The sequence below is a fragment of the Polypterus senegalus genome, chromosome 9 (assembly GCF_016835505.1).
Source record: "Polypterus senegalus isolate Bchr_013 chromosome 9, ASM1683550v1, whole genome shotgun sequence".
Taxonomy (NCBI): Eukaryota; Metazoa; Chordata; class Cladistia; order Polypteriformes; family Polypteridae; genus Polypterus; species Polypterus senegalus.
The window spans coordinates 149,396,551-149,423,537 of NC_053162.1; positions in this window are offsets into that span (position 1 = coordinate 149,396,551).

Sequence of the window (26,987 nt, forward strand, 5' to 3'; positions counted from 1 at the left end):
ATGTTATGGTGAAATGGCCAGAAAGAAGTGGAAAATAAAAACTCCAGTCAATGTGGACCAAGATGAACCAGGTTAAATTTATTGAGGTTTCAAAGCCAAAAGATGGCCAATCCCCACCAAGACATTCAAGAATACTGAAATGTGATAAAGGTACAGAAAACATGGTGCCTCGATCAATAAACAAAAGTCATTAAGAAGGCTGTATTTATTTTACTGTTCTTTTTCCCTAATTGTTTTATTATAGCACTTTGTTCATTGAAAGATATTTTAAATGCGTTTTAAAAGTAAAGTTTGCTTTCTTGTTAAATTCTATTACTGTTAATTAGTTGATGCTATTTAGATAAATGCACAAGGTAATTTTCAAAGTGAACTAGACTTGGGCAATACACTGTAGTGCAGTGATAGCATTCCTGCTTTGCAACAAGTCCTTGGTGCACTGTGTGATGTTTGCATATTCTTACAATTTTCTGCATGGGTGCTCCAGTTTCTTCCAAAAAATATGCACGCTAGGTTACACTGGTGATGCTAAATTGGCCCCTGAATTGTGTGTGTGTGTTTTCTGCTATGGATTGCTGGCATGTCCAGGGATTGTCCCTGCCTTGACCCTGATGTTTCTTGGGATAGCCCCCAGCTTATACCATGACTCTCCTTTCAATAAGCAGGTTTAGAAAATGCATGTATGGACAGTTAGGACTTACAATCTATTGAAACATAATCTGTCCCAATTAAAATAATTACAAACACTGCATTTTGAAAATAATGGGAATATTTTGAGAAACTGTATGGACATTGAGAGGCAAACTGTGACTAGAGTCATAATTGAACACAGGTATCTGAACTATACAGCTTAGGTTGTAATCAGTGAGTCACCGCTCCAAGTATTTGGAAAAGAGAGATGTTAAAGCTCAGTTAAAAAGACTGGAATGCAATACAGAAGACAGATATCTCCATATTTTGAGATATATAAGGTTTACTCTTGTGTGATACTGATAATTCTTTCTAGTAATAGGATGTGGGCATTAAAGCTATTCTAGTGATATTTGCTTTCCTGCAATGCCATCCATAACCTTGCTTATGGTTCATTAACATTTAAGATTTTTTTTGTCACCCACTCATATCTTGCATACACAGCTATATATAAGCTATGTCTGAAGAGAAATCTGAGATTCTCTTGGGTAAAGAAGCCAAAATATGAAAATGTGTTAAACACAAGCCAGCTTTTCTGCTGATTCACTTATGCATGAAAAATGGGCCATAAATATTGTGAAGTTCCTCAGAGTACTTGTGTACAGTAAATGTCCAGATCAGCATACAGAGATCTATAGCAAGAATTAACTTAAAGCTGAATTCCAAGCAGTTTTACCATTTTACTCCAAATGTAATTAAAATCTAGAAAAGTAGGCACATTTCCTCATAGCCTACAAATTAATATTTGTATATTTAATGTTTAAAATAGAGCAGTCAGGCTCTATTGTAAGTTGTAAGTTTTTAAAACAGGATAACCAACATAGTGATGATATTGATTTTTTTTTTTTTTGCTTCTGTGCAACTTAATTTGGTTATAAAACTATACCAATGAGACAACTGTATTGCATATGAGTTTATGTTGGAAAAAAACTGTCTACATAAAAAAACAATTCTACGTTCTAATTATGCTTATTAAAGTCTGTCCTAATGTTGTAGGAGTTGTAATTATAAAAATAAGTGGATTTATACATGCAAATAAGCAAATAGATACAGAACATACATACAAACATAAACATTACAAATTGTCACAAATTGTCAACCCCCTTCTCACAAGATCTGAGATGGGGACTCAAGGAAAACTTAAACGGAAAGACAAGAAGGTCTGGATGGCTTAATGAACATTCTTCTCTCTTTTCAGGAAAGGACCCAAAGTCTCAAGAGAACACTGGATGTTCTAGAGAGTATGATATTGGAAATATAAACTGGAAACCTGCCTCTTCTGGTCACATGTTACTGGGACTCTTTATAGGAGCAGGATTTCTCAATCCTTCTGGTTTTGCGACCCACTTTTTCCCATGTAAGTGTCTTCACAACCCAGTAAATGATGAATTGAGTACAATCATCAGAGCCAGTAGGGTATCGAGGGCGTTTAGCTGAGCACTGAGACCCAATTTACAAACCACCACAATTATAAACAACAACTCTCAAACCATTGGCGACAGCCTGTACCCCAAAAGTCAGTTGACCCTGTGGTTGAAAATCACTCTTTTACAGTAAGATTCACAGAAGGAAGTTTACCAAAGGAGTTGAGGGTGATATGGCACACAAAGGACTCTTGAAACTGTCAAAAACTTCAGCTTGGAAAAGTAATTTTTGAAGGTTTATTATTATTATTAAAGGCACAACAAAAGACTTTCTTGCCCATTTACATTGCAAAAATCAGATTTGTAATGATGCAAAAATAAATACTCAGCCACTACCATTAACAAATAAAGGGGCTCCTACTCTTTTTCTCTCATTCTCTCACATCCAGGTTTAAATAAAAAATGCAGACTTCTGTTTGGCAGCTGTATATATACTTCCAGGGTAATGGTGGAGCTTGAAAGGTCTGTGGGGGCATGGTTAGGGATCCTTTGACTGCAGTCCTTTGCAAATATATAAATGGCAGCATCATGGTGAAAGGAGTAGCACAATAAATATGCTTTGTAAAATGTTATAAGATGAGATTCAAGCAGAGGTGGGTAGAGTAGCCAAAAATTGTACACAAGTAAGAGTAGCATTACTTCAAAATAATATTACTCAAGTAGAATTAAAAAGTAGTCATCCAAAAAATTATTCAAGTAAGAGTAAAAAAGTATTTGGTGAAAAAACTACTTAAGTACCAAGTAACTGTTTGATCATAATAAATTATTTATTTTTTAGAAATGTTGTAATAAGACAGACAAAAATATAAAATAATGTGCAAATTCTGCTATTTCCAAATAATAAAATAAAAAATGAGTAAAAATAAATAACATCTTTACAAAATAAAGATGCACAAATAACACAAAGTTCCAAATCTCAGTTTTTCACAACAAAGCTTTTGAAGCCATTGCCTACAGTAGGTTACATGTACGTTTGAACAGTGCAAACTACTTACAGTGACAAGATATACTGTACACCAGGGGTGCCCAATACTTCGATCATGATCGACCAGTAAATCGGTAAGGAAGTGCAGGTAGATCCCGTTGCATTCAAAAAAAATTTTCTTAAATGTTAGTCTATCATATATCCTCCCTATGGCATTTGCCACTTGATTGACATACAGGGCGGCCAGTCTGAGATCTCTTTTCTTCTAACACACTGGTCATCCCGCACGCACGATCAAACGTGTAAGCTACTGCAAAACTCTGGTTATCTAAGTGATCTAATTACAAACTACCTTCAACTGAAATTTAGTTTGCATTCACCTCTATTAGGAATTGTTTTTAGTCATTTCTACATTGGGGTATCGCTTTTACAGAAGCATTCTTTTTTTCCTAGTTTTTGATTAACTTTTTTTTACAATTATCTAATCTTAACATTAATAACTAATATGAACTGGAATGCCAGCATGAAGTTTTAAATGAATTTTTAAATTGAAGATTTTCTGCTGTCATTGCAAACCTGATTATTGGCTCATCCCAAATTACCTTAAATCGAGCTTAAACTTGAGAGATTCCATAAGGTGACCATAGAGCAGGGGTGCCCAATGCGTCGATCGTGATCGACTGGTAGATCACAAAGGCAGTGCAGGTAGATTGCGTTGCATTCAAAAAAAAATTTTTTTTAAACATTAGCCTATCATATATCCTCCCTATGGCATTTGCCATTTGATTGACATACAGGGTGGCCAGTCTGAGATCTCTTTTCTTCTAACACATTGGTCATCCTGCACGCACGATCAAAGACATAAGCTACTTCAAAACTCCGGCTATCTAAGTGATCTAGTTAACCTTTCAATTTATATCGACTAAAGAAGGGATTTTAAAAAACTTGTTGTTGTATGGGCTGGATGTGGAATTAGAAGAGGATTTTTTTCTCTCACAATGTTACAATCGAAGTGCGTTTGTCTGATCTGTCAATCTATCATTGCTATTCCAAAGAAGGAAAATGTGGAAAGGCACTTTCGAACTGTTCATAAAAACTACGAAACTGACTTCCTTCCAAAAAGCTATCTGAGAAATAGAAAGGAAAGGGAACTAAAATCGCAGTTAATCGGACAGCCGTCATTTTTCACTTGGCTGAATTCAAAAGTAAAGGCAGACACATCAAAGTGTTGTTCCGGGTGAGTTACTCGATCATTAACCATAAGAAGTCCTTCCAAGATGGAGAGATGATAAAAGAGGCCTTCATTGAGGCAGATGGCTAGGGAGAAATTCCTGCTGAGATTTCAAGACCCCTGGCCGGAGAAAAAGGAGTTTCTCCTTGTCATTAAAAATGCAGAATACAAGCAACTTAATACCGATCAATGGCCGCTAGACTTAGCATTTTTTTTCTGATCCGACCAACATGTTGAATGAGCTTAATTTACAGCTGCAAGGAAAAGAGAAAACCATTGTCAGTATGATTAGCTCAGTTAATGCTTTCAAATGAAAAATGCAACATCTGTCCTCAAAGCTGCAATCGCCTTGATTTGGGGAACATCCAAAACCTCGCGTCAGAGCTGGAGACGCAATGGAAGGCGTGTGCACAACTTGACAGCATACGGTACAGAGCAGATTGAAAATTGCCTGTCAGACTTTGACAGACGGTTTCAAGACTCAGCTTTACTTGAGCCAATGGCTACATTTAAGTGCTATCCATTTAGGGAAGATGTTGAGGGTGATTCACCCGCATCAAAAATTGCAATACTGTTTCACCTAAAACTCCTCTACAGTTGAGGATGAGATTTTGACACTACAGGATGACATTCAGCTGAAGTCTGGGGCTCTTGGACAGTTTTCGAACTTACTCACAGAGGAAAAGTACCCAAACGTGAGGAAATGTGCTACCTCCTTAACTGCCTTATTCGGCTCTACTTATTTATGCGAGTCAGCCTTTTCCCACATGAAGATTATTAAATCCAAATACTGTAGTGACCATAAAAGTATTGAATTGTTATTGTGCCTTAAAGGTTATTCAGTTATGCATGGTACGACACCATATATTTTATGTATAAAATATACTCAGTATATTGTGGAAGTAGGGGGCGCTAGTGCTCCCTTGAACCCTCAGGGATGACTCCAAACACCAGGTAAAAGTCCAAGACTCTTTATTTTCTTTTCCCACAGAAGTGCACCAAGCACCTTCCACACTACTCATAAACTATTCAATATTAACCAATAAACACAATTATATTCTCTCCTCCTCGCCCAGACACTTTGCTCCTCTCCCACCCAGCACAGCTCAGTGTCTGGACTGAGGCACCGTCCTTTTATAGCCCCTGACCCGGAGGTGTTCCTGTCCCAGCAGTCCACAGTTCCTTATTCCTTCCGGGTCAGGGCAATCAGTCTTTTGTTTCACCCCGGGAGCACGCAGTTCCTTCCCGTCACGTGACCGTGACGTACTCCCGGGTCATAAGGCACAACAGAGCCCATAAGTCCCCCCACAGCGACTCCTGGTGGTCCCCAAGGTATCCAGCAGGGCTGTGTATGAACACTACAGAGTCCATAAGGCCCTGCTGGATCTCAGGGCACGATCCTGCTGTCGGGAGAGCTCCTCCTGGTGGCCTGGGGGTGCGGACCGGCCTGGGAAGCCGGCAGTCCTCCACAATATATTTATATATATTATATAGATAGATATAATCATTTTTAAAGTAGGTAGATAATTTTGACCTGGTCATTTTTAAAAGTAGCCTGCAAGCCAAAAAAGTGTGGGCATCCCTGCCATAGAGGATGAAAAGGCTATGTTGTGTCCACAACATCTGAGAAGGTAAAAGAATCTGGCAAATGTAAAGTGGGATATGTTAAATATTACCCATTCCTAGCTGGTAGCACTGCAATCACATCACCTAAAGAGCTCTGTTACACCTTAGTAGTGCAGGTCTGAAATGAAGATAACAGTAAGGTGGAAAAGATCTCAGATCTGGTCTGCCTCCATGTTCCATGAGTGTTGCATTGCTTTTAAATAGGTAGGATGAAACATCACTTCTAATGTAAAGTCATGGCAAGTTCAGGTACAGATGCACTTTGGGAACCAGAGAGAACTGGCTTCAGCTTCTTGTTTCAGATGCTGTTTTATTCTTGGATGGGTTTCATCTCATATGATCAGATGCAGTGGAAAATACAGGAGGGACACTGGGCATCTAAAGTATGTACATGAGCAATGGCAAAAGCAAGACATTATAATTAGAGCTAAAATGTGTAATCCAGCCATTGAAATACAGACTGAATTCATCCACACCACTGCCTAGGGAGATAAGTTGTAGCATCCTTGGTAATCTTTATCAAATCAGCAACAGAAATGGTTCACTCTGTTACCAACACTCTAGTATTGAATCACTCTGGCCTAGAATGAACTTTAATGAGGGCAACATTTTTAGATTCATCTATTGTATGAGAAGATGTTGTATAAATAAAACTTGTTTTGAAATTGACAATTCAAGAGAAGAAAGGGTTAATATTTTCACAAGTTTCATTTTCCTGAACTGCAAAAAGAATTCAATAAAACAGATTATTTTTAAATAGGAGGAGTGTAATTTCCAAGTGGGTCAAGGGCGGCATATGCAAACTCATGGAGTATTTTAGTCTTGTATTATCTCAGATAAATATTCAGTAGCATTTTATTAGTTATGCATTGGAATCTATAAATGATGTAATAGTGTAAATAAAAATAGATACTTTTTCTGTGACTTCAACTGGTCTGTTTAGTATCTGATAGAATTTATTAAACACATAAATCACTACTTAACATTTCACCATATGACCTACTATGATTATAGCACCCAATGAAAATTTTGAAATGAAAATTGATGTGAATTTTGAGATCAGGTATCAAGGAGGACTTTCAGAAAAGTATCATCACCAATACACTTGGAATGTACCACAGACATCTCTTTGTGTCACTGCTATTTTCCTCAGTTTATCTCTTCTAACTTTTGAATGTTACCTTAGAATGAAAGGGGTGTTCCTCTATGTCATTTGTGTAAATTAATCTAATTATAATGCAAAAGCAACAGATTTATCTTGGCTTATGTCTGTATTTTTTACAGATTTATAAATGTGCAGTAACTCATAGGTAGTTTGTCGATACTTACATTGGTAAGAAATGGAGTGTAGAACATGTAGTGATAAAATTTCTACATACTTTAAGAAAAAAGGCATCCTCAACATTACATATAAAATCTTAGCGCTCAAATCGACTGTTGTGGGAAGTCGTCATGAGATCAGTTGTCTGCCGTTGCTCAAATAAAAATGAATCCTACATTGATGCTGGTCTCTATCAATTGTAAAACTATTACAAATGTTTTATTCATTGGTTTAAAGACGTCCAAGGTACGGTGTGGTAAGAAGGATGACCCTTGGTTAGATGATCATTTTGTAGTTTTTGGTCACTGAGAAAATATAAAAAACTGATAGTTTGCCCTATGTGCAGTACTAACACCCTTATTGGGAACCAAACATTAACATGCTTAATACTTACATGACAAGTGGCTAATTATTGGAAATGCTGGGCACAAGGCTAGCAGCCATCAGAGGATCAGTTTTTCAGAGGTTAATATGCCATGTGCATAAAATCAACCAGTGGATTTGAAAGTAGAAAAAAAACGATGCTTCTCCAACTACTGAAAATGGCACAATTTCCAATATATCTGAACTAAATAGTAAACAGACATTTAAAATGACCTTTGAGAACTAGCAATATATTGAGCAGCATGTGCATCTTAATTTTCTAGTTCAGTAATAATATCCATCCATTTCCTGTACACACTAATCCAGTTTAGAGTTATGACACTAGCCTATATTTTTCTTCCAGACCAAACAAGGTAGTTGTTTATGTAGTGAACATAATTAATTGTGTCAATGAAATGAAAGAGTGGGTGGAAGATAACTACTTTACTTTGAATGCATAAGCAAATACATTTTATTATTTGAGAGAATGATACAGACCACAACAATATTCTGTCATTTTTTAAGTCAGATTTCAGTGTTACTTTTACTGAGTTGACCACCTCTCCCCCACATTCATTTGTCAAGAGACCCATCTTCAGTTTCCTGTTTGTGAATTACTTTCATTTCCTGGATTTTTTTTATTGATCAATACTTTAGCAAAAAATACATGTATTTTGCATATGTCAGCATACAACTGGATAACTTGTCATATGGATTCTGCGACATGAGTAATGTGAGATTTTTTCACAAAACATTTTTATGTGGTTGATGTTGTGCAGCATTGGTAACCACTGACACTCATTCAATCAGAAACATAAGATAAAACATTTTCTTAGGGCCATCATTACAAATTACATGGGATAAGTAACATGTAAAAAAATACCACTTTTGGGTGGATTATTTATTTTAATGATTGGGACAAAATAATATACTCTGCCACTCTAGGCATCGTTTCAGAAGTAAGCAAGCAGAAACATGAGGAAAATCCAACATTTTTATGCCTGTTTTATCGTGGAGGTTATTAAAATCGAAGATGATCATTTTATATTGCTGTAACATAGTGCTTTTTACAATATGCTACTAACATTAAAAAATCCTGTCTCTGCACTACTGAACTCTGGAACACTTGCTGATCTAATGCAAATGAAAGCTTAAAACCTTTGTACTCACACAATATCCCAATTTAAACAAAATATAATTAAAATTAGAAGGAGGATCATCTCTCTGTGCAATGAAGGACTGATATGACCTATGCATTTTCAGATCAGCCCTATAGTCTGCCAGTCCCTTATGAAAGCCATTATGTTAGTATTACAGTATGTTAGGTGGAGGGGCATACATTTGGAAATGGTTTCATGTTTTTAGAATGGCTATTAGAGATGAACTGAAACATTGATAGTGAATACTTTATATTAAATATACCATAAATATTATAGAATATTACAGCTGCAGAGGTGTTTAAAGGAAAGGTACTAACGTATACTATAATAGGTAATCACACAGAGACAACTTGCACTCATTATTTGTCACTCCCATTAAATACATGTTCTATCTACTATATAATAAGGTAATAAGGTTTGTGTTGTCAGTCCCTCCAAGCAACCTAATTGGTCAGTTTGACTTTGGTGCGATTGGTCAAGTTTGGCTTTGGTGATGCAATTAAAATAGGAAGTGTAGGTGTGAGATGCACAGGGCATGCTGAGAGTGCCACCTTTAATGATGGTAAGTATTAAACTGGACAGTACATCAGAAATGAGTCTCAAAAATAATAACAGAGTCTGAGAGGCAGGCTTTACAGGAAGAGGGAGCACAGCTGAAGAGATGTTAGTAAAGGCGTAAGATGCACACTTTACTCCCCTTCGAAGACTGAAAGTATAAAACTGGACAGAAGACACAAATAGTGCCTCAAAAAGAATAAGTCTAAGAAGCAGGCTTTATGGGAGTTCACTTGAGAGCATGTGTGCTGGTGAAGTGACTTCACAAACATGCAAATGTAGAGGAAAGGCGCTGAAGGTACACACAGAACAAGAGATAGTAAATATTTTTTAATTGTTCTATTATCTATCTTCGACAGGTGCTGTGGCTAGCATGAATGTAATAATCAACAACATCTAAAAATAACTTGCTTCAAATAACACTTAAGAACTGACAAACATTTTGGTGTAAGACAATGCAGCTAGCCTCGCAGTTAGGAGACCTGGGTTCGCTTCCCGGGTCCTCCCTGCGTGGAGTTTGCATGTTCTCCCCGTGTCTGCGTGGGTTTCCTCCCACAATCCAAAGACATGCAGGTTAGGTGGATTGGTGATTCTAAATTGGCCCTAGTGTGTGCTTGGTGTGTTTGTGTGTGTCCTGCGGTGGGTTGGCACCCTGCCCGGGATTGGTTCCTGCCTTGTGCCCTGTGTTGGCTGGGATTGGCTCCAGCAGACCCCCGTGACCCTATTCGGATTCAGCGGGTTAGGCAATGGATGGATGGACAATGCAGCTACTAGGATATCACTAAAATTATTCTTTGAGCTCTATGGCCTAAATTTGATAGGATACAAGCTCTCTCTTGATTTTACAGGGATCTTGAATAGAGTCAAATTCATGACATCAGGTCCCTTGAGAAAAGCAGTACCTGAGGTACAGTTGGCTGTGCATCATGATGCAAGATTTAGGACAAGCTATTAAGAAAGACCTGTTTGCTGACCTGTGAAGAACCCTAGCTCAAATAATAAGGAAATATTTGTTACCAGCACTGAAACACTATATCCGATAGATTCACAGCATGTGGCCTGTTTCCATCAGTCTCGCATTTCCTCAATCTGCTCACCAATCCTTTGCTGCTCTCTGCTCTTGCTAGTTATTTCTTCACAACTGGGTATTTTCTCTGGGAAGCATGGCTCTCAGTAATAAGCTCTTTGTCTTACTTATTATAGGCAGTCGATGTTTGCAAGATTTCATTACCAGTATTGTTTTCAAAGTTAACAATATAAATTAATTTATCAATTCTGCTTTTCAGCCTTCCTCATTAACAAGCATATACAAGTGTTATCAGAATGCACTTCAGCAGTAAGCTAGCGGTTCCATGTGGAGTTCAAAAGTATTGAATTCAGTAAAGATGCAAGAAAGCCTGTAGAACAGAGTGAAGCATTTTGAAAGGGGAAAAAAATATATCTCATGACCACTCACTGTGAAAGCATTTCTGGAGTTCTGCATAGTTAGTCAGGAGTGCTTGTTGTGTTGGGGTTGTGCTATAATACTGCATTACAGAAAGGAAAAAAATGTAATTACACCAGGAGAATTTAGCAGTGCAAGAAACTTAGCAAAGTCTCCTGGGTTCTCATCAGTGCTATACAAGTTATAAACTTTTTTTCAGTTAAAACGTCAAGAATGACAGTAAAAAAACAGCAAAAATGTCCCAGTAGAATAAAGCAGTTTATACTTTTGACTGAAACATGTTTGATGTAATCTGACAGCCTAATGCAGGCTCTGATTGTTTGGAAGACTGGCAAAAATGTGGTATTAGCAGTGATCATAAGCACTGTATTTGCTTAAAACTTTATTTCCAGACTTTCAAGGGATGTAAAACCCTAATGATAAAAACAAAATCTGTTTCTTCTTTAATGATAAATCAGAATTAAAAACGATGGAAAGAAACATTTTTGTAAAGTGCCGTATAATTATAGAACTGTATTACATTTGTAGGAAACTTGCACAACTGAGAGATCACTGTGGACAATAGGGGGGCCCACAGGCCTCAGACCCCAACCATAATTACACTGACACCAGTTTTGGGTTCAAACAGACTTTTTATTTAGAGAAATACTTTCAAAACAGTCTTCTTAATTAAATCACAAAAATCTTTACACAAAACAAACCCCTCTTGTGCTCCACCTCCACTCCAGGTGAGTGTTGCCCTACTTCAATCCTGATGCTGAATCCCCTGGCTGAATTGTGGATACTCATTTTAAAGATGGACCCATGAGTATTTCCAGCATGTTAGAGGTGTAGATCTGACACACTTTCAGGTCAGACTGAGTTTTAGAATAACAGGGGAGCCTCCCACCCATAACTCTCTCCAGCAGGAAGGAAGGATCCCAACAGGGTTACCTATCAAGACTTCATCTCCCATACAGTTGTCAAAATTGTAACATTGCCAGAGCAACACTGTCAGCCAGCATACTGGGAGAACATATTGTAGTGACTCTTGAAGGACCCACAAAGGACACCAGGTAAGCTTTTCATGGAGTACTTTATTTATGCAATGCAGTGCCTATTGACAGCCCAATTTTAAGGTCCTGGTTACACCATCAAAACAGGGAAATCACTGTTCTGTTTCCTTTATTCTCCTGAATGTCCCACACCCTTAAGCTATTCATTCTTTTTGTTCCACTGGGCTCTGGCCCCTGTGCTTTACTGCTTATTTTGTCCTGTCAATGACATGTTGCAGTTCAAATACTTTTTAACTCCTGTGTGGTGGGGGAGCTCAGTCAGTGTTACATTATGTTCCTAGGTTGCAGTCTCCTAATATTCATCTATTATCTTGGCTTTCCGAATAGGAAAGGGGACACCGATCTTTCCAGCTGGAATACTCGTCTACTGAGGCTGTTGATCCTTTTTGATGGCATTCTAATCTGGTAAGGAAAAACTATCCTGGCTGCGATACAATTTATACCTTCCATTACACCATATACAGAATTTTTTTGCCAACAAATAGACTTGGGAAAAGCAAATAAGTCAGAATCTGCTAAATTAGGGCCCTGAGAGAGACCGTTTTAATCAGAAAAATTTTTGCTATACATTTTTATTAACAATTACTTACTATAGAATTGTTATGACATACTCAGTAAAATTGGATGTGTTTGCTACTTTCTTCTGTTTCTTCTGCCAGCTTGAATCCCTCACTAACCTTATTGTTACTCCTGTACCACTTTATCTTTCTTGCATCATGAAGCCTGATGACAAACAGCATTGTATCAAAATGCATTTTATAACTGCCTGTAAATGTTCTTGTTTGTTTCCATCTCCCCCACAAGAAACTGAATAATGTTAAAAACACACATCACTGCATGATATCAATTTGAGGGCCAACTGCATATGCAAATTTCAACAGTGCCCCTGAAGAATAAAATATAAACTAAAATGAAAATGCAAATACAAAATAAGAAAGTGCAAACAAAAAAAATTGTATGTGGAAACAAAAAATGAAAATAAAATAAATAAATAAATAAATAAATAAATAAATAAATAAATAAATAAATAAAAGCACAATCTAAAAAAAATGAAAATGTAAAATAAATTATGAAAAAGTAAAAGAAAAGTAAAGCACAAACAAAAAAGCGAAAGTGCAAAAAATGAAAAGCCAAACAAAACTATTATAAAAAATTATATCACAAAAATATGGGAAGTTGGTGAAATATTATCAGGAAAATCCCAGCAATGCATTTCATTGAAGGCGAGTGATCTTCTAAAAACATTTTTCCTCACATTTTAAGGTTGCAAGTAGTAGCGCTCCTTATTCGGAGGCAGACATTGGTGTGTTTCAGGTACTGATTACCCAAAGAAAGCCAAAATGATTTAGAAAATCCATGTGTTTGGTTCAAATTACCTTACATCCGCTACAGGTATACTGTAGTGTCCAAAACATATTGATCACTTTTTATCCAGAATCACTTAAAACATTAAGGTTTGGTCTAAAACAAATACTAAACAGAAATTTAGTTATTACAATTCCTGTGCATATAATAATTTAGTTTTAGCAATACTTTGAATGTTATGAAAACAGTTTCATGAAAAGTCTGCTACACTCAAAAATACATCAAAGTAGAGTAAAATGCTATAAAATAAAATAATTTACAAACATGAAATATATAGGGCAGCACAGTCGCGCAGTGGTAGCGCTGCTGCCTCGCAGTAAGGAGACCTGGGATCGCTTCCCGGGTCCTCCCTGCGTGGAGTTTGCATCTTCTCCAGTTCCTCCCACAGTCCAAAGACATCCTAAATTGTCCCTAGTGTGTACTTGGTGTGTGGGTGCATGTTTGTGTGTGTCCTGAGGTGGGCTGGCGCCCTGCCCGGGTTTGTTCCCACCTTGCGCCCTGTGTTGGCTGGGATTGGCTCCAGCAGATCCCCGTGACTCTGTGTTAGGATATAGCAGGTTGGATACTGACTGACTGACTGAAATATATAATTCACTTAGACACAGAAGTCAATCTTAATTTATCTGTATATGTGAGAAAATATTGTCTTAGTGCTAAGTACACTGAATTTGTCTTCAGTAGAAAACAACATTCATGAATTTTCCAAAACATCTGTTTTTAAGTACTTTAATTTCTCTTTAATCACTGTAAAAAAAAGTAAACATAAATTTAAGTAAAGAAATTTAATAAATTATGTAATTAAATTTAATAGCACACAATTTAAATAATACTTTAAATATAATTATGCATATTTTCATGGAGGAAATACTGTGTCTACTCTGCAATGGAAGGCTACAGCTTTAAATTACTTTTTTAGATAACTTTAAATTCATAGAGTTTATTTATTTACATAACCTTAGTGAGTCAAAGGCAGTGGGCAGTGCACTCCCATGACTGCTAGATATTTGATATTCCCAGTGACTCGCTCCAACTAGTCTGTGACTTACCTGGATAAAACCAGACAGGTTTGATTTTGTGTTTAGTTGTAGGGACAGGTTCTGTGTGCATGAGAGCTAACAACCAATGAATGCTCATCCAGAACTACAATTCATTTAATGCATCCAAGGGGAATAAAGAATGCAGGCATCTTGGATCTCACAAACAGAACAGAACGTCATCTGTCTTCTGTCTCATGTTTTATGTACACCGACAGAAGAGACTGCAGCTGAACGTAGAATAGCTGTAAACCCTTTTTACAGTACAAGCTCTATCAGACAACTTTCTATTGGTTGTCAGAAAAGGAAGTGAGCAAGACAGTACTGGAAACTCAACATTCAGTTACACAATTGGATATGCCCAATTATTTTTAATACTTAATATTGCCATGATCCGGTGATGTCTGATGTACCCTATGGGCAGAAGTGACATCAGCTTGCAACGCTACTAAATTAACTTCTTCAAAGTGGAACACACTGATTGGTTAAACATGAACACAGGGACCCCATACAAACTATCATATGGTCAGGGTGCTACTATATCTTTAAGGTAAAGAACACTTAAGGGGTTGCTATATTGCCTTTTCAATGCACAATAACACTTATAAAGAGAGCTTGCGTATTTATAATTCTGAAGTGGCCAAGGATAAGAGTTATATTTCTCTGAGATTATTAATGTAAGTGCCAACAATACATATGCACCTATAACCTATTGCTGATAGTTTAACTCTTCCCAGAAAAACTTAACCTATGATTTTTTAACTGTTCAAAAGTGTGATTAGTTCCCATTATTCTTTTGTCAAAAATTGAAAATATTAGATCATCTATAAATTCCACTCAGATTAACAGAGACCATTTTACGTCTATAACACCAGTTATAAAATATATGGCTGTCATGTCTGAGTTTGACGATATTGATAGCAAAAACGATTCAAGAAATTGTGCAGTGCCTCAAATCATCAACCCACTCTTTTGATATTTTGCCTGCAGGCGTTTAGAAAACGTTTTTAGTAGTTTAGCAGCAGATTTAGTGCAAGTAATAGATGTATCACTTACAACTGGAACATTTTCAAAAGCACTGAAGACTGCTATTATTAAGCCCCTTTTAAAGATGTGCAGCCTGGATGCATCTGTACTTAATAATTTTAGACCTATTTTGAATCTTCATTTTATAATTAAGATAACTGAAAAGCTCTATTTATACAGCTCATGAAATTTTTAGACTCCAATGGCTGCCTTCATGGTTTACAGTCAGCCAAAATCATAGCACTGAGACTGCTCTTTTAAAGGTTTTAAATGAGAATTGTCTGTACACAGATTTAGAAAAAATATCAGTTCTGGTGCTAATAGACCTGTGTGCTGCCTCTGATGATGTTGACCACCAAATTCTCCTCCATAGGCTTGAAAATTGGGTAGGAAAAGCTGGAGTGGTTCTTAGCTGGTTTTGGCAATTATTAGTCTAAGGAGACAGATGTGGAGTTCTACAAGGATCTATTTACTTCCACTCAGTCAAATTTTATTTGATGGTGTCACACGCGTGTGCATAGAGAACAAATTAAAGGCATGTAAAATTGATGGTAATTTTCTGCTGCTCCAAGGTTTGGCTTTGTGTCATAATGCCTTCTCTTTTCCTCCCCGCTCAGACTAGAAGATTGCCGGCTCTTCTACCTCCAACATAACTTACAGCGCCAGTCTTCCTGGACCCGCCTCTTCCTGCCGGGACAACTGGAAGCTCTGCAATCTTTGAGTCATTCAGAACCACACTTGCATCTGAAAATACTCTAATGCTTTCTATCACCTTTTTTTAATTCAATTTTACAGAGTTTGCCCATAGGTGTGCCAACCCTTTATTTGTGTCCTCTTGTTCTTACAATGGCAAACTTGCATATCAATAGCTATGCAGATGACACCCATATTTGCTTGTCCATTTCTCTTAATGACTGAATGTGCAAAAAGTCTATGGAAAATTAACATCAGGATGCAACAAAACTTCCTTCAACTAAGCAAAGATAACACAGAAATCATACTATTTGAAAATAAAAATGAAATGCAAGTATGAGTTTTACTCCTCATATTAAAATCATGATGAAATCAGCATAATTTCATCTTAAAATCAGAGATTCAATGTCAAAAACAGAATTAGAGAAAATAATGCATATGTTTATTTTCAGCAGATTAGACTACTGCTTTTTTTTTCAGACCTGCCCAAAAAGGCTATTAAAAAATTGGAACTTGTTTAAAATGCTGCTGCCAGAATGCTTACTAAATTTAAGAAAAGGAAACATGTTACTCCATTACTTAGATCTCTACATTTGTTTCCAGATAGTTTCAGGATTGATTTGAGTGTATAAGTCATTAAATGGCTTAGCCCAAACATATATTAGAGATATAAGTTGAATATACACCGAATAGACTTCTTAGCTAGTACTAGACATGATGAAATGGCTTTTAGCCACTATGCTACCTGTAGATGGAACAATCATGTAAAGATGTTTGATACACCCCTTCAGTTTTACACCGATAGTTGATCCATGTACTATGCTGCACTTTTCAAAATTTTTTGCACTGACCTACTACTACCCAGATAGCAAATGATTTAATGGCCCAGTGTTGTCCTGTGCTTACCACTTTAATTTGGTCCACATACCTCCATGGGATGAGAGTGATGATCTCATCCATATATGGCTTCCAGAACACAGCCACAAATCAACCCTTATTAACCCATATCTCACACTGTAGGTGTGATTTCCAAACTCTTTTGCAGAAGCACAGAAGGGAACGGCAAATAATAAATAATTTTAAACCCTGATCATGACAAAATGAGAGGTCTATGTAGTTAAGACAGTACAATATTTTCAAGTGGCTTAATTTAATAAAACCTTCAGTTTCCATCTCATTTCAAAAAGGTTTTGCTACCTGAGTCATCAGACTGTATAATGTATCATTCTGTCATTCCTGTCTCATCCTAGCCAGTTACTGTATCACAGACATATTGGCATAGAGAGAAAACTACAAATGAACATTAGGTATACAGTGATCTCCCGCCTATTGCGGAAGTTACGTTCCAGACCCATCAGTGATAGGTGAAAGTCTGCGCTATAGAAAGTCCATATAATTAAATATTTTTTTATAGTCTAAGCCTTAAAATACCCCTCCCACACTTTTTAAACACATGTAAACTTATTAAAACACACTTTGTAAACACATATGATATGTGGCAATCTTGGCAGGGAGACCAGGGAGACGAGACGTGATCTTCTCGGAAGACAATTTGAAGTCCCGCAAGACAAGGCAGTGAGACAGAAGGACAGCTGCTGTACAGGCTTTTAAATGACTGACGCACAGCACAACAAGCAGAACATGCACCTTGGCAGGAACAGCACAAACCCAGTAGCTGATCCACCCTCTTCTCCTTAGCGTGCGTTCAGCTCCCCTCTTCACAACACGAGTGGGAGAAATGCGAAGTGGCAGGAGTGCAGCGCGCCTCCGTGGGGGTTGAGCGAAGCGATCGAGACCAGATCATCTTGGAGAGACACTTTGACGACATGCGAGACTACACATTACAACCTTAGGAAGTAAAACTTGTGAGACGGTGACTTTTGCACGTCACGCCACCTAACCAAGCAGTTGTTGGAATGCTTTTGGCAGACACACTTCAGGTGCTCCCAGCACTTAAAACAGCGACAAGCAGAGCACGTAGCTCACCAGCAGCAGCTGCAGCAAGCCAGCAGATGATCTGAGCGCATCTCCTTAGCGTGCGTTCAGCACTCACACCGCCCCCCATGCCGTTAGAATGCTAGTGGCAGAGGCGCGAAGTGGCAAAAGGACAGCTGCTGTACAGGCTTTTAAATGATTGATGCAAAGTGTGACAAGCAGAACACGCAGCTGGCCAGCAGCAGCAGCAAGACAGCAGCTGAACCGATCGCATTCACAACGCGAGCAGCGTTATAAGTCCTGCGAGAAAGAGATTTAACCACGCCCAGGGAAGGAAATAAAGGACAAATATTGTTTTCATAAAAATTTTAAAGTAAAAGTGAAAATAATGCATATGTAACAATTCCCATGAAAATAGCAATCTCTTAAAATTGTTTATCCGGTAAACCAAACCCTGGGTAGGGTGAGCAAAGTGAGAAGGGGGCAGAGCCCCCTAGTAAATAATAATAATAATAATAATAGTAATAACAAATCCACGATATGGCGAGGGCGCGATAGCTGAACCACGATATAGCGGGGGATCACTGTATTATATGTGCATTTCATGGTCTTGATCTTATGTATTGGTTTGAACTTTGCTTTTACTGTATCTGTATGTATTTATATTCAATGGTTATTTTTCATTATATGTAACTACTTCTGTAACATGTTGTAAAGCACTTCTAGCTGCATCCTTTACCTGAAAATGTGCTAAAGAAATGTTGTTCTGTGTTATTTAAATTTCCCTATAAGAGAGATAGATAGAGAAGTATCTATCTATCTTATAGTGCCTTTGATATCTATCTATATGTTTATCTGTCTGTCTGTCTGCCAAGCTAGCTAATGTATTTTATAGTGCCTTTCATATATATAGTGCCTTTTTTGTTATTTTCAATGGTAAGTACAGTAATCAAAAATTAATAAAGTATTGATCTATTGTGAAACGAACCCTGGACATAGACAGGTAGACATGTTTAAGCACCACCACACATTTATTTACAGTCCTAATATTTACAGTAATAAGTGCACACACAAACCCCTAAGACTCCCCCAAAATCCAGGCCTCACACTCAAATGCCTCACTCTTCAGGCCGCCTCCACTCCTCTCCTTCAAGGTCTGTCCTTCTCCTCATCCGACTCCAGCCTTGAATGAAGGGAGGCAGCCCCTTTTATAATCACCCAGATGTGTTCCAGGTGCTTCCGGGCAATTTTCCACCGGCACTCCCCAGTGTGGTGGAAGTGCAGGCTGCATACCCGGAAGCACTCTGGGTGTCTCCAAACCTCTTCCCCCCAGAACTTCCGGGTGTGGTGGAAGTGCTGAGGTCCAGGGCTCCGTAGGTATCGGGGCGCCCCCTGGCAGTGACCACTGGCCCCTACAGGGCTGAGCTTTAATGCTCTCTAACTGTGGTCTCCAAAGCAACCAGGGCGGTCACCCCCTCGTGATCTGGAGGAGGCACAAGCCCTCCTCCCGTCCTCCTGGGTGTCCCGGCTGGGTACCACCCCAAGCCGCGTGCCACACTTTCTATCTATGTTTATATTTTTTCTATAATGTACTGCAGATGGTATAATCCTCCTTCCTCATTAGTGTCTCCTAATGCACGTTACTTCAGGTTGGATTAGGTAAAGTAATTAGTTGTGCTTCCAATTAAAGCTTAGTGTTACTGCAGTATATTTAAAAGGTTGCACATAAGAAGGCGGCTCACCTTACTAATGCAATATACAGCATAAAAAGAAAAAGAAATTGTTCCACATTCTACTTCAGTCTGGGTTGATGCTACATAAAATATTGATGTTTTTTGCAGGCTTTGTGAATTTGTGGTGTAATAATTGACTAAAACTAACAATATCACTGGTGTTCTTCAGTGTGTGACTTGGGGCCAGTTATTCATCTCAATAGTTCTCTGAATCTATGAATATGCATGCATAGGCAATAACATATTTTGTATCATCATTCTGAGGCCTTTAAAACAAGAATCATATGAAAGGTGTCATATAAAATTAAAGGAAGAAGTGGTACAAACGTTAATGAGTTCCACTAGAAGCTACAAGTCTGCAGTCTCAGTCCACAACACTAAATCACAATAACCTGTCATTCAGCATAAGTGGCATAACTTGAGTGTGATTAAATTGTAATGATGTTCTTTGTTTACCGTATTGAGCATAAAATATAAACATTCAGCATTGCTGTCCGTTTTATTGTGCATTTGAATTATGCGTTAGAAAAACACTGCACAATAATGTCCAGAAGAAAATTAACAGGCCTCATTGTGAAGAGAACTAAATCTATTATCAAACTTAGAAAATTGACTGGATTAGAAAATAGTTGCTCTATAAAACAATCAGCAGAATCTGTGCTATTAATATACATATTACATAGTTTCGGTTTAGTAATCCTATGCACCCATTAATCTTGCATTCACGCTTTTTTTATTGGAAAGTTGCGAATAGAAGGTGCCTATCTTAATAGTACTGGGCTCAGGGAAGAAACCAGCAAGGAGTATATGATACTGATATGATACAATATTAAATACACACATACTGTAGTGAACCTTCATAGTGGGGTAGAGGAAATTAACACAGTGTAAAGATTTAATGGAGTCTATGCCAAAAACAACACATTGGAAAATCTTGAATGGGCTGAGAACTATTTACATCATGTTGTCAAATTCTATTAAGGGTAGGGTGGTTAACCCCTAGCAGGTCCAATGTTTTGGCCTTGAAGCATGCAACAAAAGTCTATGCCACCCGCATAGACCCGCATGAGTGTTCCAACCCCAGAGCACGCCACAGGCTTCTCTGCAACCCATTTTAGTATTCTAGTCCAGGACCCCACCACAAACCTCTCTGCACTTTGCTCCACTGTTCTGATGCTGAAACACATGAACATTTATCCACTTCGGAACATGACTGCTTCCCAGATAAATTTCCATCAGAGAATTCAACTGCACAAAGATCCTCCTCTTATGGTTTGTTCTCCTCAGCTTCTTTCTTCCTAGCGGCAGTAGCTCCACATTGCTCAACCCTTTTTAATACACTCCTTATAGTTTCTGAATGCCAATATCTGCATAGGTCCCTCCCCTGAAGGTTTCCACCCCATAAATGTTCAGGACCAATTTTTGCATATGACATGCCTACCATTGAACACTGCCTCTAGGTCTACACTGCTGACCAGTGTCTTATAATACAACAGTGCAGATTACCGTAGACATTACAATACTTGTTAGTGATTTATGGACTCCTCTACTGTATAAAATTTTACACATACCTTTAGAATGTGAGAAGAAAACTGAAGTTCTCTGTGAAAATCCATGCTGACTGCAGACAAATATGCTATCTGCACACAGACAATGACCAGGCCAGGAACTGAATTAGTAAATGTGAGGTGGTTCCATGAACCTTCTCCTTTTCTACTATAAATTCCAGAACCTCTTCTGCAGTACTCAAAATCACTTCTTGTGTTTCACATTAAATGGATTGTTTTATTTCCATATAAAAGCATGGAATCAACCGAAATATTTATACTGTACCATCAGCAATCTTCTTCAAGAAAGATAAAGACATTTATTGTAAAACAGAGTGTCTATCGGATCTCCATTATCCTTTACAATTTATGGGTCTTAACTTTTCTAATTAATTTTAGGCTACCTCATTTTTGAGTATTTTGTGACTGATTATCAATATATCAGTACATGTCACCGTGACAGCAATGAAATTACGTGCTGACTCAGACCTAAATCACAGCATAATAGTAAAACTGTGCAGCAGAAAGACCTTGCATACAGTACTTAATAGAAATCTTCGTAATATCTACAAGGCTAGTAAGCACTGCTGAACTTTATTAAACTGGTGTGGAAAAATATATACAATATACAGATATAGATACTGTATTTTTAAATATTTATAATTAATCAATAAGATGACTTATGATCCTGGCTACCATGAAAAAATGCCTCACACACTTTTCATTACATCCTGGTCAGAATTAGCATTTAGTGCTCTAGAGGCTGATATTGTAGGTCTTTTTACTAGCTTCCATTAGATATTAAAAGCTATCCTTTGGCAAGACATTTATTTGTTTATTTATTGATGATATTTATTATATTTATTCACCTTACTCTTTCATCTTGAGTGTTTTCTGTGGAGTTGTATTTCACTGCTCCAACACTGCATTTTCTCCGATTAATAGTCTATATATCTACCTATCAATCTGTCTGCCTAGAACAAGTATGTACAGTGCCTGTAAGAAAGTGTTCATCCTCATGAAGGTTTTCATATTTACAACTTTGAATTATAGTGGATTTAATTGAGCTTTTTTGACATTGATCAGCAGAAACAGACTCCTTAATGACTATGACAAAACAGATTTCTGTCTAATTACAAATATGAAGCACAAACAAATTGACTACTTATAGTTGTGCTTGAAGATTTGTGAACCCTTTAGAATTTTCTATATTTCTGCATAAATATGACTTAAAACCATCAGATTTTCACTCAAGTCCTAAACGTAGATAAAGAGAAACCAATTAAACAAATGAGACAAAAAAATTATACTTGGTCATTTATTTATTTGGAAAATGATCGAATATAACATATTTGTGAGTGGCAAAAGTATGTGAACTTCTAGGATTAGTAGTTAGTTTGAAGGTGAAATTAGAGTCAGGTGTTTTCAGTCACTGGGATGGCAGTCAGGTGTGAGTGGGCACCCTGTGTTATTTAAAGAACAGGGATCTATCAAAGTCTGCTCTTCACAACACATGTTTGTGGAAGTGCACGAACAAAGGAGATTTCTAAGGACCTCAAAAAAAGAGTTGTTGATGCTCATCATCTGGAAAAGGTTACAAAACCATCTCTAAAGAGTTTGGACTCCACCATTCCACAATCAGACAGATTGTGTACAAATGGAGGAAATTCAAGACCATTGTTACCCTCCCCAGGAGTGGTCAACCAACAAAGATCACTCCAAGAGCAAGGCGTGTAATAGTCGGCGAGGTCACAAAGGACCCCAGGGTAACTTCTAAGCAACTGAAGGCCTCTCTCACATTGGCCAATATTCATGTTCATGAGTTCACCATCAGGAGAACACTGAACAACAATGGTGTGCATGGCAGGGTTGCAAGGAGAAAGCCAGTGCTCTCCAAAAAAACATTGCTGCTTGTCTGCAGTTTGCTAAAGATCACGTGGACAAACCAGAAGGCTATTGGAAGATTGTTTTGTGGACGGATGAGACCAAAATAGAACGTTTTGCTTTAAATGAAAAGTGTTATGTTTGGAGAAAGGAAAACAATACATTCCAGCATAAGAACCTTATCCCATCTGTGAAACATGGTGGTGGTAGTATCATGGTTTGGGCCTGTTTTGCTGCATCTGGGCCAGGATGGCTTGCCTTCATTGATGGAACAATGAATTCTGAATTATATCAGAGAATTCTAAAGGAAAATGTCCTCCCATTAACTGAATCTCAAGAGAAGGTGGATCATGCAGCAAGACAACAACCCTAAGCACACAAGTCGTTCTACCAAAGAATGGTTAAAGAAGAATATAGTTATTGTTTTGGAATGGCCAAGTCCAACTCCTGACCTTAATCCAATCAAAATGTTGTGAAAGGAGCTGAAGCGAGCAGTTAATGTGAGGAAACCCACCAACATCCCAGCGTTGAAGCTGTTCTGAACGGGGGAATGGGCTAAAATTTCTCCAAGCCGGTGTGCAGGAATGATCAAAAGTTACCAGAAATATTTAGCTGCAGTTATTGCTGCAAAGGGGGGTCACACCAGATACTGAAAGCAAAGGTTCACATACTTTTGCCACTCACAAATATGTAATATTCGATCATTTCCCTCAATAAATAAATAACCAAGTATAATATTTTTGTCTCATTTGTTTAACTGGTTTCTCTTTATCTACTTTTAGGACTTGAGTGAAAATCTGATGATATTTTAGGTCATATTTATGCAGAAATACAGAAAATTCTAAAGGGTTCACAAACTTTCAAGCACAACTGTAAGTGCTTGGCCCACCATGTCAGTGTTTAGTTGATGCACCTTTAACAGCCATGACAGCCTTGAGGCCTCTGTCAGGTCTCTGTCAGGTCTGCATATATGAACACTACAATTTTTCTTTATTTTTCTTTGCAAAACTGCTGAAGGTGTGTAAGGTTTCATGGGGATTATGAGTGAGCGGCCACATATTCTCAATTGAATTGAGGTCTGGACTCAGACTTGGCCATTACTTAACATTGTTGTTTTGAAGCCATTTTTGTATAGCTTTGGCTTTTTGCTTGGGGTTGTTGTCTTGGTGGAAAACAAATCTTCTCCCAAGGCATAGGTTTCTTGCAGACTCCAACCAGGTTTTGTATCAAGGTTTTATCTGTATTTTTTTTTTTTGTATTCTGTTGTAGTCATGTTACCCTCTACTCTCTCAAATCTTTCAGGTTCTGCTGCAGAGAACCATCCCCACAACATGATGCTGTCATCATCATCCTTCACAGTTTGAATGCCGTGATTTTGATAATGTGACGTGTTGGATTTACACCAAACATGGCATTTACTCTGATGGCCAAAAATCTCAATCAGACCAACAAATTTTCTTCTATCTGACTTTAGAGTATACCATATACCTCTGAAAAACTCTAGCCAAGATATTACTTTTTTAACAGTGGCTTTCTCTTTGCCACTCTCGCAGAAATCTGCAGTTGGTGCAGCACTCTCCATCCCCAGCTACTGTAGCTTGTAATGACTTTAAAGTTATCATATGTCTCTTGGTGCAAGAACAACACAAGTCATTTGTCTTCTTCTTCACTCAGTTTTTGTGGATGGTCTGCTCTAGGCAGATTTCCTGCTTTGCCATGTTCTTTCTATGTATTAATAAGTGATTTAATTGGATATTCAGTGATTTGGATATTTTCTTGTCTTGTTCCCCTGGACTTGTGCTTTTTAGTCTATTTTTCATGGAGTTTATTGGAGTGTTCTTTTGTCTTCATTGTGTAAGTTAGGCTACCATACTGACTCACTATAGGTTGGACCACCCAGGTAAGAAGCATTTATTCCACAATCAACTGAAAACACTTGACTACAAACAAGTGGTCTCCGATTAAACTAACTCTGTGACTTCTAAAACCAATTGGCTGCATGTGATGGTCTAGGTCAGCTCCATGGTCCTTGGCAGTTTCAACCCAGGACTGTCGATAACAAAACTGAAGATGAGCTTGGCAAATGAGGACACATATATACAGTCAGCAAGACTAGGAGCAAGTGTTCTATTTACAAAGTGTTTAAAAACAATAAACTGCAGTGCTTTAATAATTGAATAAATAATCTATAAAATGTGTGAAAGTTCATGAATTACAAAAAAAAAATCCAATGATAAAACTGGATTAAAACCAATCATTGGCTATTCTTCCACCTGAGCCCAGTACGTCATTCATTATCAGTCTCCTCAGCTCACCCAACACGTCACTCAGCTGGGGGAGACACCAGCAACTGTTGTCAATTCTGGCTCCCATTCTGGCTGTTTTGCTTGGAGTCTGCTGGGCCGCTAAGAGCCAGCTGCCCTTTCATCTTCCACTACGTTCTTCTAGCATCTTTGAGATCCCTAGGAAGGACACCACCACCATTCAACCTGCTCCTCCAAAAATTCAGCAGGGAACATTTCATCCCTGGAGCATTGACCGCTCTGCCTCTTATCGCTCACACTGACATCTCGCTCATAGTTCCATTTCCTTGTTTCTCCTTGATATTGTTGTACAGGCTCCATTTTATGCACTGATTGGGTGTAAGTGTACAGTCACCTGCTCAGAGGTGTGACTAAAACACTTGACCAATCTGGTAGTATTTGCAAGTGAATACGCACATAACAAGGCAACCTCAGAGTGGGGCATGCATGTTTCCACATGAACCCACTACCACTGATATTATACCCGAGGGACAAGCCACTGGATGAGGACACAACACACAAAGCAAAGGGGTAGGTGCAAAAGTGCTGCAGTGCTTTTATTAAAAACAATCAGAACAAACAGCGTTCAAAACAAAATGCAGTGCAAAAATTCAACAAATAAATCTCTATATATATAAAATCCAACGTCTGTATGTCTGTCCACTTTTCACAGAAGAACTACTTAACAGATTTAGATCAGGTTTTTTTCTATAATTTGCTTGAACATTCTGGTTGATTTTGCAACTTCTCACATCACGCTAAGTATCATAGTTCGCTTGCAGTACTGATTTATTTTTGTGCATCCAAGAGTGACGCAGCAGACCAAAGGAAGGGGTACGGGGCCCTCCTTACTCACACACCAGCCTAGGGGTGGGTACTTTACTTCCGCTTAGCGAGCAAACAGAGACCTATGGTATTTAATGGATTTAAATCAGGTTTTTATCTATAATTTGCTTGAACATTCTGGTTGATTTTGGAACTTCTCTCACGCTAAGAATTATAGTTTGTTTGCAGGAGCGATATATTCGCCCTAATCCAAGACAGAGGCTATGGGACGAGGGGAGAGGGAAGCATAATATGAGGAGTAGGCAGCTGGGAAGGTTTTAGAGTGTACCTTGCCTCCGCTTAGCTAGCAGTACCTGTTTATTTATTGTTTTTTAAAGTTTGTCCTGTTTCACTACTATGCGGGCAGAGCTGCAGGAGATGGTTAGTAATCCATAAAAAGAAGTGAATTGTGGTGATTAAAATGAATTAAATAAATAATCCATTAAAAGAAGGTTAAAAAACACAAGAAGGAAATTGTCCTTCGCAATTTAAGATGTCTTTCCGCCTTACCTTAATTGGCCGCCGCAGCATGGAAAGACATCCATCCAACAGGCGCAATCTTTTATTCCATCCTGTGTCCCCACTCCCAATCCCATGGCGTTCCATGGGGTGCCACTGAACCCTGCTCCACTGGCAAAGCTGCCAATACCTGGGTCCTCCTAGTGAAAGCACGCTGTACTCCCACCACTGCCAATTGTTGGCTCCTCCCTGTGGTATAGCGGGTCCACAGCTCGTTTAGCAAAGGCCATTTTAAATAAATTATCACCGCTCTCGCGGCGGCTTAGCGAGGGGGCGTTGGGCCATGGCAAGCCGCGGGACGATCAGCAGTGTGTGCGTTTCTCACCGAGTGT